Here is a 12,562-nt window from a genome sequence, read left to right as displayed (position 1 = left end):
GCTTTGTTGGCAGACACGAAGTGATCTGAGAGTCTCAGTTTCAACTGCAGGTAATAATCACATCAGGGATGAAGATGTGCCCACTATAAGTTAGCCTTTCTCGGCAATTATCTGGTTACATAGAGTAACTGTATGATTCCAGTACCTATATAATGCACATTGTTCACAGACTTTGTTGCTTACGGCCACACCACCCTGAACATGCCCGACCTCGTCTGATCTTGGAAGCCAAGCAGGGTTGGGCCTAGTTAGTACTTGGATGGGAGACCGCTTGGGAATACCAGGTGCTGTAAGCTTTTTCTCTTCTCTCTACCACCTGCATGTCTTTTGTTGCAACGTCTGATCACCCTGTGACACATGAGGACGTTGGTCATCTTCAGCTGCTGCTGCTTTGTTGGCAGACACGAAGTGATCTGAGAGTCTCAGTTTCCGCTGGAGAGAATAATCACGACAGGGAAGAAGATGTGCCCAATACGCATCAGCCTTTCTCGGCAATTATCTGGTTACATAGAGGAACCGTATGATTCCAGTACCTATATAATGCACATTGTTCACAGATATTGTTGCTTACGGCCACACCACCCTGAAAATGCCCGACCTCGTCTGATCTCGGAAGCCAAGCAGGATTGGGCCTGGTTAGAGCTTGAATGGGAGACCGCTTGGGAATACCAGGTGCTGTAAGCTTTTTCTCTTCTCTCTACCACCTGCATGTCTTTTGTTGCAACGTCTGATCACCCTGTGACACATGAGGAAGTTGGTCATCTTCAGCTGCTGCTGCTTTGTTGGCAGACACGAAGTGATCTTAGAGTCTCAGTTTCAACTGCAGGTAATAATCACATCAGGGATGAAGATGTGCCCACCACATATCAGCCTTTCTCGGCAATTATCTGATTACATAGAGGAACCGTATGATTCCAGTACCTATATAATGCACATTGTTCACAGATATTGTTGCTTACTGCCACACCACCCTGAAAATACCTGACCTCGTCTGATCTCGAATGCCAAGCAGGGTTGGGCCTGGTTAGTACTTGGATGGGAGACCGCTTGGGAATACCAGGTGCTGTAAGCTTTTTCTCTTCTCTCTACCACCTGCATGTCTTTTGTTGCAACGTCTGATCACCCTGTGACACATGAGGAAGTTGGTCATCTTCAGCTGCTGCTGCTTTGTTGGCAGACACGAAGTGATCTTAGAGTCTCAGTTTCAACTGCAGGTAATAATCACATCAGGGATGAAGATGTGCCCACTACATATCAGCCTTTCTCGGCAATTATCTGGTTACATAGAGTAACCGTATGATTCCAGTACCTATATAATGCACATTTGTGACAGACTTTGTTGCTTACGGCCACACCACCCTGAATATGCCCGACCTAGTCTGATCTCAGAAGCCAAGCAGCGTTGGGCCTGGTTAGTACTTGGATGGGAGACCGCTTGGGAATACCAGGTGCTGTAAGCTTTTTCTCTTCTCACTACCCCCTGCATGTTTTTTGTTGCAACGTCTGATCACCCTGTGACACATGAGTAAGTTGGTCATCTTAAGCTGCTGCTGCTATGTTGGCAGACACGAAGTGATCTGAGAGTGTCAGTTTCCGCTGGAGAGAATAATCACGACAGGGAAGAAGATGTGCCTTATACGCATCAGCCGTTCTTGGCAATTATCTGGTTACATAGAGTAACCGTATGATTCCAGTACCTATATAATGCACATTTGTGACAGACATTGTTGCTTACGGCCACACCACCCTGAATATGCCCGACCTCGTCTGGTCTAGGAATCCAAGCAGGTTTGGGCCTGGTTAGTACTTGGATGGGAGACCTTCTGGGAATAACAGGGGCTGTAAGCTTTTTCTCTTCTCTCTACCACCTGCATGTCTTTTGTTGCAACGTCTGATCACCCTGTGACACATGAGGAAGTTGGTCATCTTCAGCTGCTGCTGCTTTGTTGGCAGACAAAAGTGATCTGAGAGTCTCAGTTTCAACTACAGGTAGTAATCACATCAAGGATGAAGATATGCCCACTACATATCAGCCTTTCTCGGCAATTATCTGGTTACATAGAGTAACCGTATGATTCCAGTACCTATATAATGCACATTTGTGAGAGACATTGTTGCTTACAGCCACACCACCCTGAATGTACCAGACCTCGTCTGATCTCGGAAGCCAAGCAGGGTTGGGCCTAGTTAGTACTTGGATGGGAGACCGCTTGGGAATACCAGGTGCTGTACGCTTTTTCTCTTCTCACTACTCCCTGCATGTCTTTTGTTGCAACGTCTGATCACCCTGTGACACATGAGGAAGTTGGTCATCTTCAGCTGCTGCTGCTTTGTTGGCAGACACGAAGTGATCTGAGATTCTCTTTTTCAACTACAGATAATAATCACATCAGGGATGAAGATGTGCCCACTACGAGTTAGCCTTTCTCGGCAATTATATGGTTACATAGAGGAACCGTATGATTCCAGTACCTATATAATGCACATTTGTCACAGACATTGATGCTTACAGCCACACCACCCTGAACATGCCCGACCTCGTCTGATCTCGGAAGCCAAGCAGGGTTGGGCCTGGTTAGTACTTGGATGGGAGACCGCTTGGGAATACCAGGTGCTGTAAGCTTTTTCTGTTCTCTCTACCACATGCATGTCTTTTGTTGCAACGTCTGATCACCCTGTGACACATGAGGAAGTTGGTCATCTTCAGCTGCTGCTGCTTTGTTGGCAGACACGAAGTGATCTGAGAGTCTCAGTTTCAACTGCAGGTAATAATCACATCAGGGATGAAGATGTGCCCACTACATATCAGCCTTTCTCGGCAATTATCTGGTTACATAGTGTAACCCTATGATTCCAGTACCTATATAATGCACATTTGTGACAGACATTGTTGCTTACAGCCACACCACCCTGAATATGCCCAACCTCGTCTGATCTCGGAAGCCAAGCAGGGTTGGGCCTGGTTAGTACTTGGATGGGAGACTACTTGGGAATACCAGGTGCTGTTAGCTTTTTCTCTTCTCTCTACCACCTACATGTCTTTTGTTGCAACGTCTGATCACCCTGTGACACATGAGGAAGTTGGTCATCTTCAGCTGCTGCCGCTTTGTTGGCAGACACGAAGTGATCTGAGATTCTCAGTTTCAACTGCAGGTAATAATCACATCAGAGATGAAGATGTGCCCACTACGCATCAGCCTTTCTCGGCAATTATCTGGTTACATAGTGTAACCGTATGATTCCAGTACCTATATAATGCACATTTGTGACAGACATTGTTGCTTACAGCCACACCACCCTGAATATGCCCAACCTCGTCTGATCTCGGAAGCCAAGCAGGGTTGGGCCTGGTTAGTACTTGGATGGGAGACTACTTGGGAATACCAGGTGCTGTAAGCTTTTTCTCTTCTCTCTACCACCTACATGTCTTTTGTTGCAACGTCTGATCACCCTGTGACACATGAGGAAGTTGGTCATCTTCAGCTGCTGCTGCTTTGTTGGCAGACACAAAGTGATCTGAGATTCTCAGTTTCAACTACAGATAATAATCACATCAGGTATGAAGATGTGCCCACTACATATCAGCCTTTCTCGGCAATTATCTGGTTACATAGCGTAACCGTATGATTCCAGTACCTATATAATGCACATTTGTGAGAGACATTGTTGCTTACAGCCACACCACCCTGAATATACCAGACCTCGTCTGATCTCGGAAGCCAAGCAGGGTTGAGCCTGGTTATTACTTGGATGGGAGACTACTTGGGAATACCAGCTGTTGTAAGCTTTTTCTCTTCTCTCTACCACCTACATGTCTTTTGTTGCAACGTCTGATGACCCTGTGACACATGAGGAAGTTGGTCATCTTCAGCTGCTGCTGCTTTGTTGGCAGACACGAAGTGATCTGAGAGTCTCAGTTTCAACTGCAGGTAATAATCACATCAGGGATGAAGATGTGCCCACTACATATCAGCCTTTCTCGGCAATTATCTGGTTACATAGTGTAACCCTATGATTCCAGTACCTATATAATGCACATTGTTCACAGATATTGTTGCTGACGGCCACACCACCCTGAACATGCCCAACCTCGTCTGATCTCGGAAGCCAAGCAGGGTTGGGCCTGGTTAGTACTTGGATGGGAGACTACTTGGGATTACCAGGTGCTGTTAGCTTTTTCTCTACCACCTACATGTCTTTTGTTGCAACGTCTGATCACCCTGTGAAACATGAGGAAGTTGGTCATCTTCAGCTGCTGCTGCTTTGTTGGCAGACACGAAGTGATCTGAGAGTGTCAGTTTCAACTGCAGGTAATAATCACATCAGGGATGAAGATGTGCCCACTACGCATCAGCCTTTCTCGGCAATTATCTGGTTACATAGTGTAACCGTATGATTCCAGTACCTATATAATGCACATTTGTGACAGACATTGTTGCTTACAGCCACACCACCCTGAATATGCCCAACCTCGTCTGATCTCGGAAGCCAAGCAGGGTTGGGCCTGGTTAGTACTTGGATGGGAGACTACTTGGGAATACCAGGTGCTGTAAGCTTTTTCTCTTCTCTCTACCACCTACATGTCTTTTGTTGCAACGTCTGATCACCCTGTGACACATGAGGAAGTTGGTCATCTTCAGCTGCTGCTGCTTTGTTGGCAGACACAAAGTGATCTGAGATTCTCAGTTTCAACTACAGATAATAATCACATCAGGTATGAAGATGTGCCCACTACATATCAGCCTTTCTCGGCAATTATCTGGTTACATAGAGTAACCGTATGATTGCAGTACCTATATAATGCACATTTGTGAGAGACATTGTTGCTTACAGCCACACCACCCTGAATATACCAGACCTCGTCTGATCTCGGAAGCCAAGCAGGGTTGAGCCTGGTTATTACTTGGATGGGAGACTACTTGGGAATACCAGCTGTTGTAAGCTTTTTCTCTTCTCTCTACCACCTACATGTCTTTTGTTGCAACGTCTGATGACCCTGTGACACATGAGGAAGTTGGTCATCTTCAGCTGCTGCTGCTTTGTTGGCAGACACGAAGTGATCTGAGAGTCTCAGTTTCAACTGCAGGTAATAATCACATCAGGGATGAAGATGTGCCCACTACATATCAGCCTTTCTCGGCAATTATCTGGTTACATAGTGTAACCGTATGATTCCAGTACCTATATAATGCACATTGTTCACAGATATTGTTGCTGACGGCCACACCACCCTGAACATGCCCAACCTCGTCTGATCTCGGAAGCCAAGCAGGGTTGGGCCTGGTTAGTAGTTGGATGGGAGACCGCTTGGGAATACCAGGTGCTGTAAGCTTTTTCTCTTCTCTCTCTACCACCTGCATGTCTTTTGTTGCAACGTCTGATCACCCTGTGACACATGAGGAAGTTGGTCATCTTCAGCTGCTGCTGCTTTGTTGGCAGACACGAAGTGATCTGAGAGTCTCAGTTTCAACTGCAGGTAATAATCACATCAAGGATGAAGATATGCCCACTACATATCAGCCTTTCTTGGCAATTATCTGGTTACATAGTGTAACCGTATGATTCCAGTACCTATATAATGCACATTTGTGACAGACATTGTTGCTTACAGCCACACCACCCTGAACATGCCCGACCTCGTCTGATCTCGGAAGCCAAGCAGGGTTGGGCCTGGTTAGTACTTGGGTGGGAGACTGCTTGGGAATACCAGGTGCTGTAAGCTTTTTCTCTTCTCACTACCCCCTGCATGTTTTTTGTTGCAACGTCTGATCACCCTGTGACACATGAGGAAGTTGGTCATCTTCAGCTGCTGCTGTATTGTTGGCAGACACGAAGTGATCGGAGATTCTCAGTTTCAACTACAGATAATAATCACATCAGGGATGAAGATGTGCCCACTACAAGTTAGCCTTTCTCGGCAATTATCTGATTACATAGAGGAACTGTATGATTCCAGTACCGATATAATGCACATTTGTCACAGACATTGTTGCTTACGGCCACACCACCCTGAATATGCCCGACCTCGTCTGATCTCGGAAGCCAAGCAGGGTTGGGCCTGGTTAGTACTTGGATGGGAGACCGCTTGGGAATTCCAGGTGCTGTAAGCTTTTTCTCTTCTCTCTACCACCTGCATGTCTTTTGTTGCAACGTCTGATCACCCTGTGACACATGAGGAAGTTGGTCATCTTCAGCTGCTGCTGCTTTGTTGGCAGACACGAAGTGATCTGAGAGTCTCAGTTTCAACTGCAGGTAATAATCACATCAGGGATGAAGATGTGCCCACTACATATCAGCCTTTCTCGGCAATTATCTGGTTACATAGAGTAACCGTATGATTCCAGTACCTATATAATGCACATTTGTGACAGACATTGTTACTTACAGCCACACCACCCTGAATATACCAGACCTTGTCTGATCTCGGAAGCCAAGCAGGGTTGAGCCTGGTTATTACTTGGATGGGAGACTACTTGGGAATACCAGGTGCTGTAAGCTTTTTCTCTTCTCTCTACCACCTGCATGTCTTTTGTTGCAACGTCTGATCACCCTGTGACACATGAGGAAGTTGGTCATCTTCAGCTGCTGCTGCTTTGTTGGCAGACACGAAGTGATCTGAGAGTCTCAGTGTCAACTGCAGGTAATAATCACATCAGGGATGAAGATTTGCCCACTGCAAGTTAGCCTTTCTCGGCAATTATCTGGTTACATAGTGTAACCCTATGATTCCAGTACCTATATAATGCACATTTGTGACAGACATTGTTGCTTACAGCCACACCACCCTGAATATGCCCGACCTCGTCTGATCTCGGAAGCCAAGCAGGGTTGGGCCTGGTTAGTACTTGGTTGGGAGACTACTTGGGAATACCAGGTGCTTTAAGCTTTTTCTCTTCTCTCTAGCACCTGCATGTCTTTTGTTGCAACGTCTGATCACCCTGTGACACATGAGGAAGTTGGTCATCTTCAGCTGCTGCTGCTTTGTTGGCAGACACGAAGTGATCTGAGAGTCTCAGTTTCCGCTGGAGAGAATAATCACGACAGGGAAGAAGATGTGCCCACTACACATCAGCCTTTCTCGGCAATTATCTGGTTACATAGTGTAACCGTATGATTCCAGTACCTATATAATGCACATTTGTGACAGACATTGTTGCTTACAGCCACACCACCCTGAATATGCCCGACCTCGTCTGATCTCGGAAGCCAAGCAGGGTTGGGCCTGGTTAGTACTTGGGTGGGAGACTACTTGGGAATACCAGGTGCTGTAAGCTTTTTCTCTTCTCTCTACCACCTGCATGTCTTTTGTTGCAACGTCTGATCACCCTGTGACACATGAGGAAGTTGGTCATCTTCAGCTGCTGCTGCTTTGTTGGCAGACACGAAGTGATCGGAGATTCTCAGTTTCAACTACAGATAATAATCACATCAGGGATGAAGATGTGCCCACTACAAGTTAGCCTTTCTCGGCAATTATCTGATTACATAGAGGAACTGTATGATTCCAGTACCGATATAATGCACATTTGTCACAGACATTGTTGCTTACGGCCACACCACCCTGAACATGCCCGACCTCGTCTGATCTCGGAAGCCAAGCAGGGTTGGGCCTGGTTAGTACTTGGATGGGAGACCGCTTGGGAATACCAGGTGCTGTAAGCTTTTTCTCTTCTCTCTACCACCTGCATGTCTTTTGTTGCAACGTCTGATCACCCTGTGACACATGAGGAAGTTGGTCATCTTCAGCTGCTGCTGCTTTGTTGGCAGACACAAAGTGATCTGAGATTCTCAGTTTCAACTGCAGATAATAATCACATCAGGGAAGAAGATGTGCCCACTACGCATCAGCCTTTCTCTGCAATTATCTGGTTACATAGAGGAACTGTATGATTCCATTACCTATATAATGCACATTTGTCACAGACATTGTTGCTTACGGCCACACCACCCTGAATATGCCCGACCTCGTCTGATCTCAGAAGCCAAGCAGGGTTGGGCCTGGTTAGTACTTGGATGGGAGACTACTTGGGAATACCAGGTGCTGTAAGCTTTCTCTCTACCACCTGCATGTTTTTTGTTGCAACGTCTGATCACCCTGTGACACATGAGGAAGTTGGTCATCTTCAGCTGCTGCTGCTTTGTTGGCAGACACCAAGTGATCTGAGAGTCTCAGTTTCAACTACAGGTAATAATCACATCAGGGATGAAGATGTGCCCACTACAAGTTAGCCTTTCTCGGCAATTATATCGTTACATCAAGGAACTGTATGATTCCAGTACCTATATAAAGCACATTTGTCACAGCAGTTGTTGCTTACGGCTACACCACCCTGAATATGTCTGATCTCGCAAGCCAAGCAGGGTTGGGCCTGGTTAGTACTTGGATGGGAGACTACTTGGGAATAACAGGGGCTGTAAGCTTTTTCTCTTCTCTCTACCACCTGCATGTCTTTTGTTGCAACGTCTGATCACCCTGTGACACATGAGGAAGTTGGTCATCTTCAGCTGCTGCTGCTTTGTTGGCAGACACGAAGTGATCTGAGAGTCTCAGTTTCAACTGCAGGTAATAATCACATCAGGGATGAAGATGTGCCCACTACATATCAGCCTTTCTCTGCAATTATCTGGTTACATAGTGTAACCGTATGATTCCAGTACCTATATAATGCACATTTGTGACAGACATTGATGCTTACAGCCACACCACCCTGAATATGCCCGACCTCGTCTGATCTCGGAATTCAAGCAAGGTTGGGCCTGGTTATTACTTGGATGGGAGACCACTTGGGAATACCAGGTGCTGTAAGCTTTTTCTCTTCTCTCTACCACATGCATGTCTTTTGTTGCAACGTCTGATCACCCTATGACACATGAGGAAGTTGGTCATCTTCAGCTGCTGCTGCTTTGTTGGCAGACACGAAGTGATCTGAGAGTCTCAGTTTCAACTGCAGGTAATAATCACATCAGGGATGAAGATGTGCCCACTACAAGTTAGCCTTTCTCGGCAATTATCTGATTACATAGAGGAACCGTATGATTCCAGTACCTATATAATGCACATTGTTCACAGATATTGTTGCTTACGGCCACACCACCCTGAACATGCCCAACCTCGTCTGATCTCGGAAGCCAAGCAGGGTTGGGCCTGGTTATTACTTGGATGGGAGACTACTTGGGAATACCAGCTGTTGTAAGCTCTTTCTCTTCTCTCTACCACCTACATGTCTTTTGTTGCAACGTCTGATCACCCTGTGACACATGAGGAAGTTGGTCATCTTCAGCTGCTGCTGCTTTGTTGGCAGACACGAAGTGATCTGAGATTCTAAGTTTCAACTACAGATAATAATCACGTCAGGGAAGAAGATGTGCCCACTACAAGTTAGCCTTTCTCGGCAATTATCTGATTACATAGAGGAACTGTATGATTCCAGTACCGATATAATGCACATTTGTCACAGACATTGTTGCTTACGGCCACACCACCCTGAATATGCCCGACCTCGTCTGATCTCGCAAGCCAAGCAGGGTTGGGCCTGGTTAGTACTTGGATGGGAGACCGCTTGGGAATACCAGGTGCTGTAAGCTTTTTCTCTTCTCTCCACCACATGCATGTCTTTTGTTGCAACGTCTGATCACCCTGTGACACATGAGGAAGTTGGTCATCTTCAGCTGCTGCTGCTTTGTTGGCAGACACGAAGTGATCTGAGATTCTCAGTTTCAACTGCAGGTAATAATCACATCAGGGATGAAGATGTGCCCACTACATATCAGCCTTTCTCGGCAATTATCTGGTTACATAGTGTAACCGTATGATTCCAGTACCTATATAATGCACATTGTTCACAGATATTGTTGCTTACGGCCACACCACCCTGAATATGCCCGACCTCGTCTGATCTCGGAAGCCAAGCAGGGTTGGGCCTGGTTATTACTTGGATGGGAGACTGCTTGGGAATACCACGTGCTGTAAGCTTTTTCTCTTCTCTCTACCACGTGCATGTCTTTTGTTGCAACGTCTGATCACCCTGTGACACATGAGGAAGTTGGTCATCTTCAGCTGCTGCTGCTTTGTTGGCAGACACGAAGTGATCTGAGAGTCTCAGTTTCCGCTGCAGATAATAATCACGACAGGGAAGAAAATGTGCCCACTACATATCAGCCTTTCTCTGCAATTATCTGGTTACATAGAGTAACCGTATGATTCCTGTACCTATATAATGCACATTTGTGACAGACATTGTTGCTTACAACCACACCACCCTGAATGTGCCAGACCTAGTCTGATCTCGGAAGCCAAGCAGGGTAGGGCCTGGTTAGTACTTGGATGGGAGACCGCTTGGGAATTCCAGGTGCTGTAAGCTTTTTCTCTTCTCTCTACCACCTGCATGTCTTTTGTTGCAACGTCTGATCACCCTGTGACACATGAGGAAGTTGGTCATCTTCAGCTGCTGCTGCTTTGTTGGCAGACACGAAGTGATCTGAGAGTCTCAGTTTCAACTGCAGGTAATAATCACATCAGGGATGAAGATGTGCCCACTACATATCAGCCTTTCTCGGCAATTATCTGGTTGCATAGAGTATCCGTATAATTCCAGTACCTATATAATGCACATTTGTGACAGACATTGTTGCTTACGGCCACACCACCCTGAACATACCCGACCTCATCTGATCTATGAAGCCAAGCAGGGTTTGGCCTGGTTAGTACTTGGATGGGAGACCGCTTGGGAATACCAGGTGCTGTAAGCTATTTCTCTTCTCTCTACCACCTGCATGTCTTTGGTTGCAACGTCTGATCACCCTGTGACACATGAGGAAGTTGGTCATCTTCAGCTGCTGCTGCTTTGTTGGCAGACACGAAGTGATCTGAGAGTCTCAGTTTCAACTGCAGATAATAATCACGACAGGGAAGAAGATGTGCCCACTACAAGTTAGCCTTTCTCGGCAATTATCTGGTTACATAGAGGAACTGTATGATTCCAGTACCTATATAATGCACATTTGTGACAGACATTGTTGCTTACGGCCACACCACCCTGAACATACCCGACCTCATCTGATCTAGGAAGCCAAGCAGGGTTGGGCCTGGTTTGTACTTCGATTGGAGACCGCTTGGGAATACCAGGTGCTGTAAGCTTTTTCTCTTCTCTCTACCACCTGCATGTCTTTTGTTGCAACGTCTGATCACCCTGTGACACATGAGGAAGTTGGTCATCTTCAGCTGCTGCTGCTTTGTTGGCAGACACGAAGTGATCTGAGAGTCTCAGTTTCAACTACAGGTAGTAATCACATCAAGGATGAAGATATGCCCACTACATATCAGCCTTTCTTGGCAATTATTTGGTTACATAGAGTAACCGTATGATTCCAGTACCTATATAATGCACATTTGTGACAGACATTGTTGCTTACGGCCACACCACCCTGAATATGCCCGACCTCGTCTGATCTCGGAAGCCAAGCAGGGTTGGGCCTGGTTATTACTTGGATGGGAGACCGCTTGGGAATACCAGGTGCTGTAAGCTCTTTCTCTTCTCTCTACCACATGCATGTCTTTTGTTGCAACATCTGATCACCCTGTGACACATGAGGAAGTTGGTCATCTTCAGCTGCTGCTGCTTTGTTGGCAGACACAAAGTGATCTGAGATTCTCTTTTTCAACTACAGATAATAATCACATCAGGGATGAAGATGTGCCCACTACAAGTTAGCCTTTCTCTGCAATTATATGGTTACATAGAGGAACTGTATGATTCCAGTACCTATATAATGCACATTGTTCACAGATATTGTTGCTTACGGCCACACCACCCTGAACATGCCCGACCTCGTCTGATCTCGAAAGCCAAGCACGGTTGGGCCTGGTTAGTACTTGGATTGGAGACTGCTTGGGAATACCAGGTGCTGTAAGCTTTTTCTCTTCTCTCTACCACCTGCATGTCTTTTGTTGCAACGTCTGATCACCCTGTGACACATGAGGAAGTTGGTCATCTTCAGCTGCTGCTGCTTTGTTGGCAGACACGAAGTGATCTGAGAGTCTCAGTTTCAACTGCAGGTAATAATCACATCAGGGATGAAGATGTTCCCACTACATATCAGCCTTTCTCGGCAATTATCTGGTTACATAGAGTAACCGTATGATTCCTGTACCTATATAATGCACATTTGTGACAAACATTGTTGCTTACAACCACACCACCCTGAATGTGCCAGACCTAGTCTGATCTCGGAAGCCAAGCAGGGTAGGGCCTGGTTAGTACTTGGATGGGAGACCGCTTGGGAATTCCAGGTGCTGTAAGCTTTTTCTCTTCTCTCTACCACCTGCATGTCTTTTGTTGCAACGTCTGATCACCCTGTGACACATGAGGAAGTTGGTCATCTTCAGCTGCTGCTGCTTTGTTGGCAGACACGAAGTGATCTGAGAGTCTCAGTTTCAACTGCAGGTAATAATCACATCAGGGATGAAGATGTGCCCACTACATATCAGCCTTTCTCGGCAATTATCTGGTTGCATAGAGTATCCGTATAATTCCAGTACCTATATAATGCACATTTGTGACAG

The 12,562-nt window shown here is 46.2% G+C and overlaps 11 non-coding genes and 20 pseudogenes across 11 annotated transcripts; all 31 read left to right on the top strand.

Annotated features, from left to right (window-relative positions):
* The first annotated feature begins 177 nt into the window (after nucleotides 1-177).
* Nucleotides 178-296, top strand: LOC140298256 (5S ribosomal RNA). The gene has a single exon (XR_011913920.1). It is a non-coding gene; the product is annotated as a 5S ribosomal RNA (ribosomal RNA).
* Nucleotides 297-565: 269 nt separating this feature from the next.
* LOC140276950 (5S ribosomal RNA) lies at nucleotides 566-684 on the top strand (annotated as a pseudogene).
* A 269-nt stretch (nucleotides 685-953) lies between these two features.
* Nucleotides 954-1,072, top strand: LOC140299427 (5S ribosomal RNA; annotated as a pseudogene).
* A 269-nt stretch (nucleotides 1,073-1,341) lies between these two features.
* LOC140312369 (5S ribosomal RNA) lies at nucleotides 1,342-1,460 on the top strand (annotated as a pseudogene).
* Nucleotides 1,461-1,729: 269 nt separating this feature from the next.
* Nucleotides 1,730-1,848, top strand: LOC140276988 (5S ribosomal RNA; annotated as a pseudogene).
* Nucleotides 1,849-2,116: 268 nt separating this feature from the next.
* LOC140299437 (5S ribosomal RNA) lies at nucleotides 2,117-2,235 on the top strand (annotated as a pseudogene).
* A 269-nt stretch (nucleotides 2,236-2,504) lies between these two features.
* LOC140299350 (5S ribosomal RNA) lies at nucleotides 2,505-2,623 on the top strand. Its single transcript, XR_011914723.1, has one exon. It is a non-coding gene; the product is annotated as a 5S ribosomal RNA (ribosomal RNA).
* A 269-nt stretch (nucleotides 2,624-2,892) lies between these two features.
* LOC140300782 (5S ribosomal RNA) lies at nucleotides 2,893-3,011 on the top strand (annotated as a pseudogene).
* A 269-nt stretch (nucleotides 3,012-3,280) lies between these two features.
* LOC140298593 (5S ribosomal RNA) lies at nucleotides 3,281-3,399 on the top strand. Its single transcript, XR_011914225.1, has one exon. It is a non-coding gene; the product is annotated as a 5S ribosomal RNA (ribosomal RNA).
* A 269-nt stretch (nucleotides 3,400-3,668) lies between these two features.
* LOC140294374 (5S ribosomal RNA) lies at nucleotides 3,669-3,787 on the top strand (annotated as a pseudogene).
* Nucleotides 3,788-4,056: 269 nt separating this feature from the next.
* LOC140273150 (5S ribosomal RNA) lies at nucleotides 4,057-4,175 on the top strand (annotated as a pseudogene).
* Nucleotides 4,176-4,437: 262 nt separating this feature from the next.
* LOC140298592 (5S ribosomal RNA) lies at nucleotides 4,438-4,556 on the top strand. The gene has a single exon (XR_011914224.1). It is a non-coding gene; the product is annotated as a 5S ribosomal RNA (ribosomal RNA).
* Nucleotides 4,557-4,825: 269 nt separating this feature from the next.
* On the top strand, nucleotides 4,826-4,944 carry LOC140294373 (5S ribosomal RNA; annotated as a pseudogene).
* Nucleotides 4,945-5,213: 269 nt separating this feature from the next.
* On the top strand, nucleotides 5,214-5,332 carry LOC140299840 (5S ribosomal RNA; annotated as a pseudogene).
* A 271-nt stretch (nucleotides 5,333-5,603) lies between these two features.
* On the top strand, nucleotides 5,604-5,722 carry LOC140290528 (5S ribosomal RNA). Its single transcript, XR_011912363.1, has one exon. It is a non-coding gene; the product is annotated as a 5S ribosomal RNA (ribosomal RNA).
* Nucleotides 5,723-5,991: 269 nt separating this feature from the next.
* Nucleotides 5,992-6,110, top strand: LOC140298503 (5S ribosomal RNA). The gene has a single exon (XR_011914143.1). It is a non-coding gene; the product is annotated as a 5S ribosomal RNA (ribosomal RNA).
* A 269-nt stretch (nucleotides 6,111-6,379) lies between these two features.
* LOC140292776 (5S ribosomal RNA) lies at nucleotides 6,380-6,498 on the top strand (annotated as a pseudogene).
* A 269-nt stretch (nucleotides 6,499-6,767) lies between these two features.
* Nucleotides 6,768-6,886, top strand: LOC140299778 (5S ribosomal RNA; annotated as a pseudogene).
* A 269-nt stretch (nucleotides 6,887-7,155) lies between these two features.
* Nucleotides 7,156-7,274, top strand: LOC140280600 (5S ribosomal RNA). Its single transcript, XR_011909546.1, has one exon. It is a non-coding gene; the product is annotated as a 5S ribosomal RNA (ribosomal RNA).
* A 269-nt stretch (nucleotides 7,275-7,543) lies between these two features.
* On the top strand, nucleotides 7,544-7,662 carry LOC140296475 (5S ribosomal RNA). The gene has a single exon (XR_011912967.1). It is a non-coding gene; the product is annotated as a 5S ribosomal RNA (ribosomal RNA).
* Nucleotides 7,663-7,931: 269 nt separating this feature from the next.
* On the top strand, nucleotides 7,932-8,050 carry LOC140298032 (5S ribosomal RNA). Its single transcript, XR_011913715.1, has one exon. It is a non-coding gene; the product is annotated as a 5S ribosomal RNA (ribosomal RNA).
* Nucleotides 8,051-8,690: 640 nt separating this feature from the next.
* On the top strand, nucleotides 8,691-8,809 carry LOC140299139 (5S ribosomal RNA; annotated as a pseudogene).
* Nucleotides 8,810-9,078: 269 nt separating this feature from the next.
* Nucleotides 9,079-9,197, top strand: LOC140292383 (5S ribosomal RNA; annotated as a pseudogene).
* Nucleotides 9,198-9,466: 269 nt separating this feature from the next.
* Nucleotides 9,467-9,585, top strand: LOC140294213 (5S ribosomal RNA). The gene has a single exon (XR_011912759.1). It is a non-coding gene; the product is annotated as a 5S ribosomal RNA (ribosomal RNA).
* Nucleotides 9,586-9,854: 269 nt separating this feature from the next.
* LOC140308421 (5S ribosomal RNA) lies at nucleotides 9,855-9,973 on the top strand (annotated as a pseudogene).
* A 269-nt stretch (nucleotides 9,974-10,242) lies between these two features.
* On the top strand, nucleotides 10,243-10,361 carry LOC140305570 (5S ribosomal RNA; annotated as a pseudogene).
* Nucleotides 10,362-10,630: 269 nt separating this feature from the next.
* Nucleotides 10,631-10,749, top strand: LOC140311386 (5S ribosomal RNA; annotated as a pseudogene).
* Nucleotides 10,750-11,018: 269 nt separating this feature from the next.
* On the top strand, nucleotides 11,019-11,137 carry LOC140307247 (5S ribosomal RNA; annotated as a pseudogene).
* A 269-nt stretch (nucleotides 11,138-11,406) lies between these two features.
* Nucleotides 11,407-11,525, top strand: LOC140291225 (5S ribosomal RNA). The gene has a single exon (XR_011912432.1). It is a non-coding gene; the product is annotated as a 5S ribosomal RNA (ribosomal RNA).
* A 269-nt stretch (nucleotides 11,526-11,794) lies between these two features.
* On the top strand, nucleotides 11,795-11,913 carry LOC140303108 (5S ribosomal RNA; annotated as a pseudogene).
* Nucleotides 11,914-12,182: 269 nt separating this feature from the next.
* LOC140305559 (5S ribosomal RNA) lies at nucleotides 12,183-12,301 on the top strand (annotated as a pseudogene).
* The last annotated feature ends 261 nt before the right edge of the window (nucleotides 12,302-12,562 follow it).

The sequence above is a fragment of the Leuresthes tenuis genome, unplaced genomic scaffold, assembly GCF_036924035.1.
Source record: "Leuresthes tenuis unplaced genomic scaffold, fLeuTen1.0.hap1 SCAF_1, whole genome shotgun sequence".
Taxonomy (NCBI): Eukaryota; Metazoa; Chordata; class Actinopteri; order Atheriniformes; family Atherinopsidae; genus Leuresthes; species Leuresthes tenuis.
This window is presented reverse-complemented; position numbering and strand designations above follow the sequence as displayed.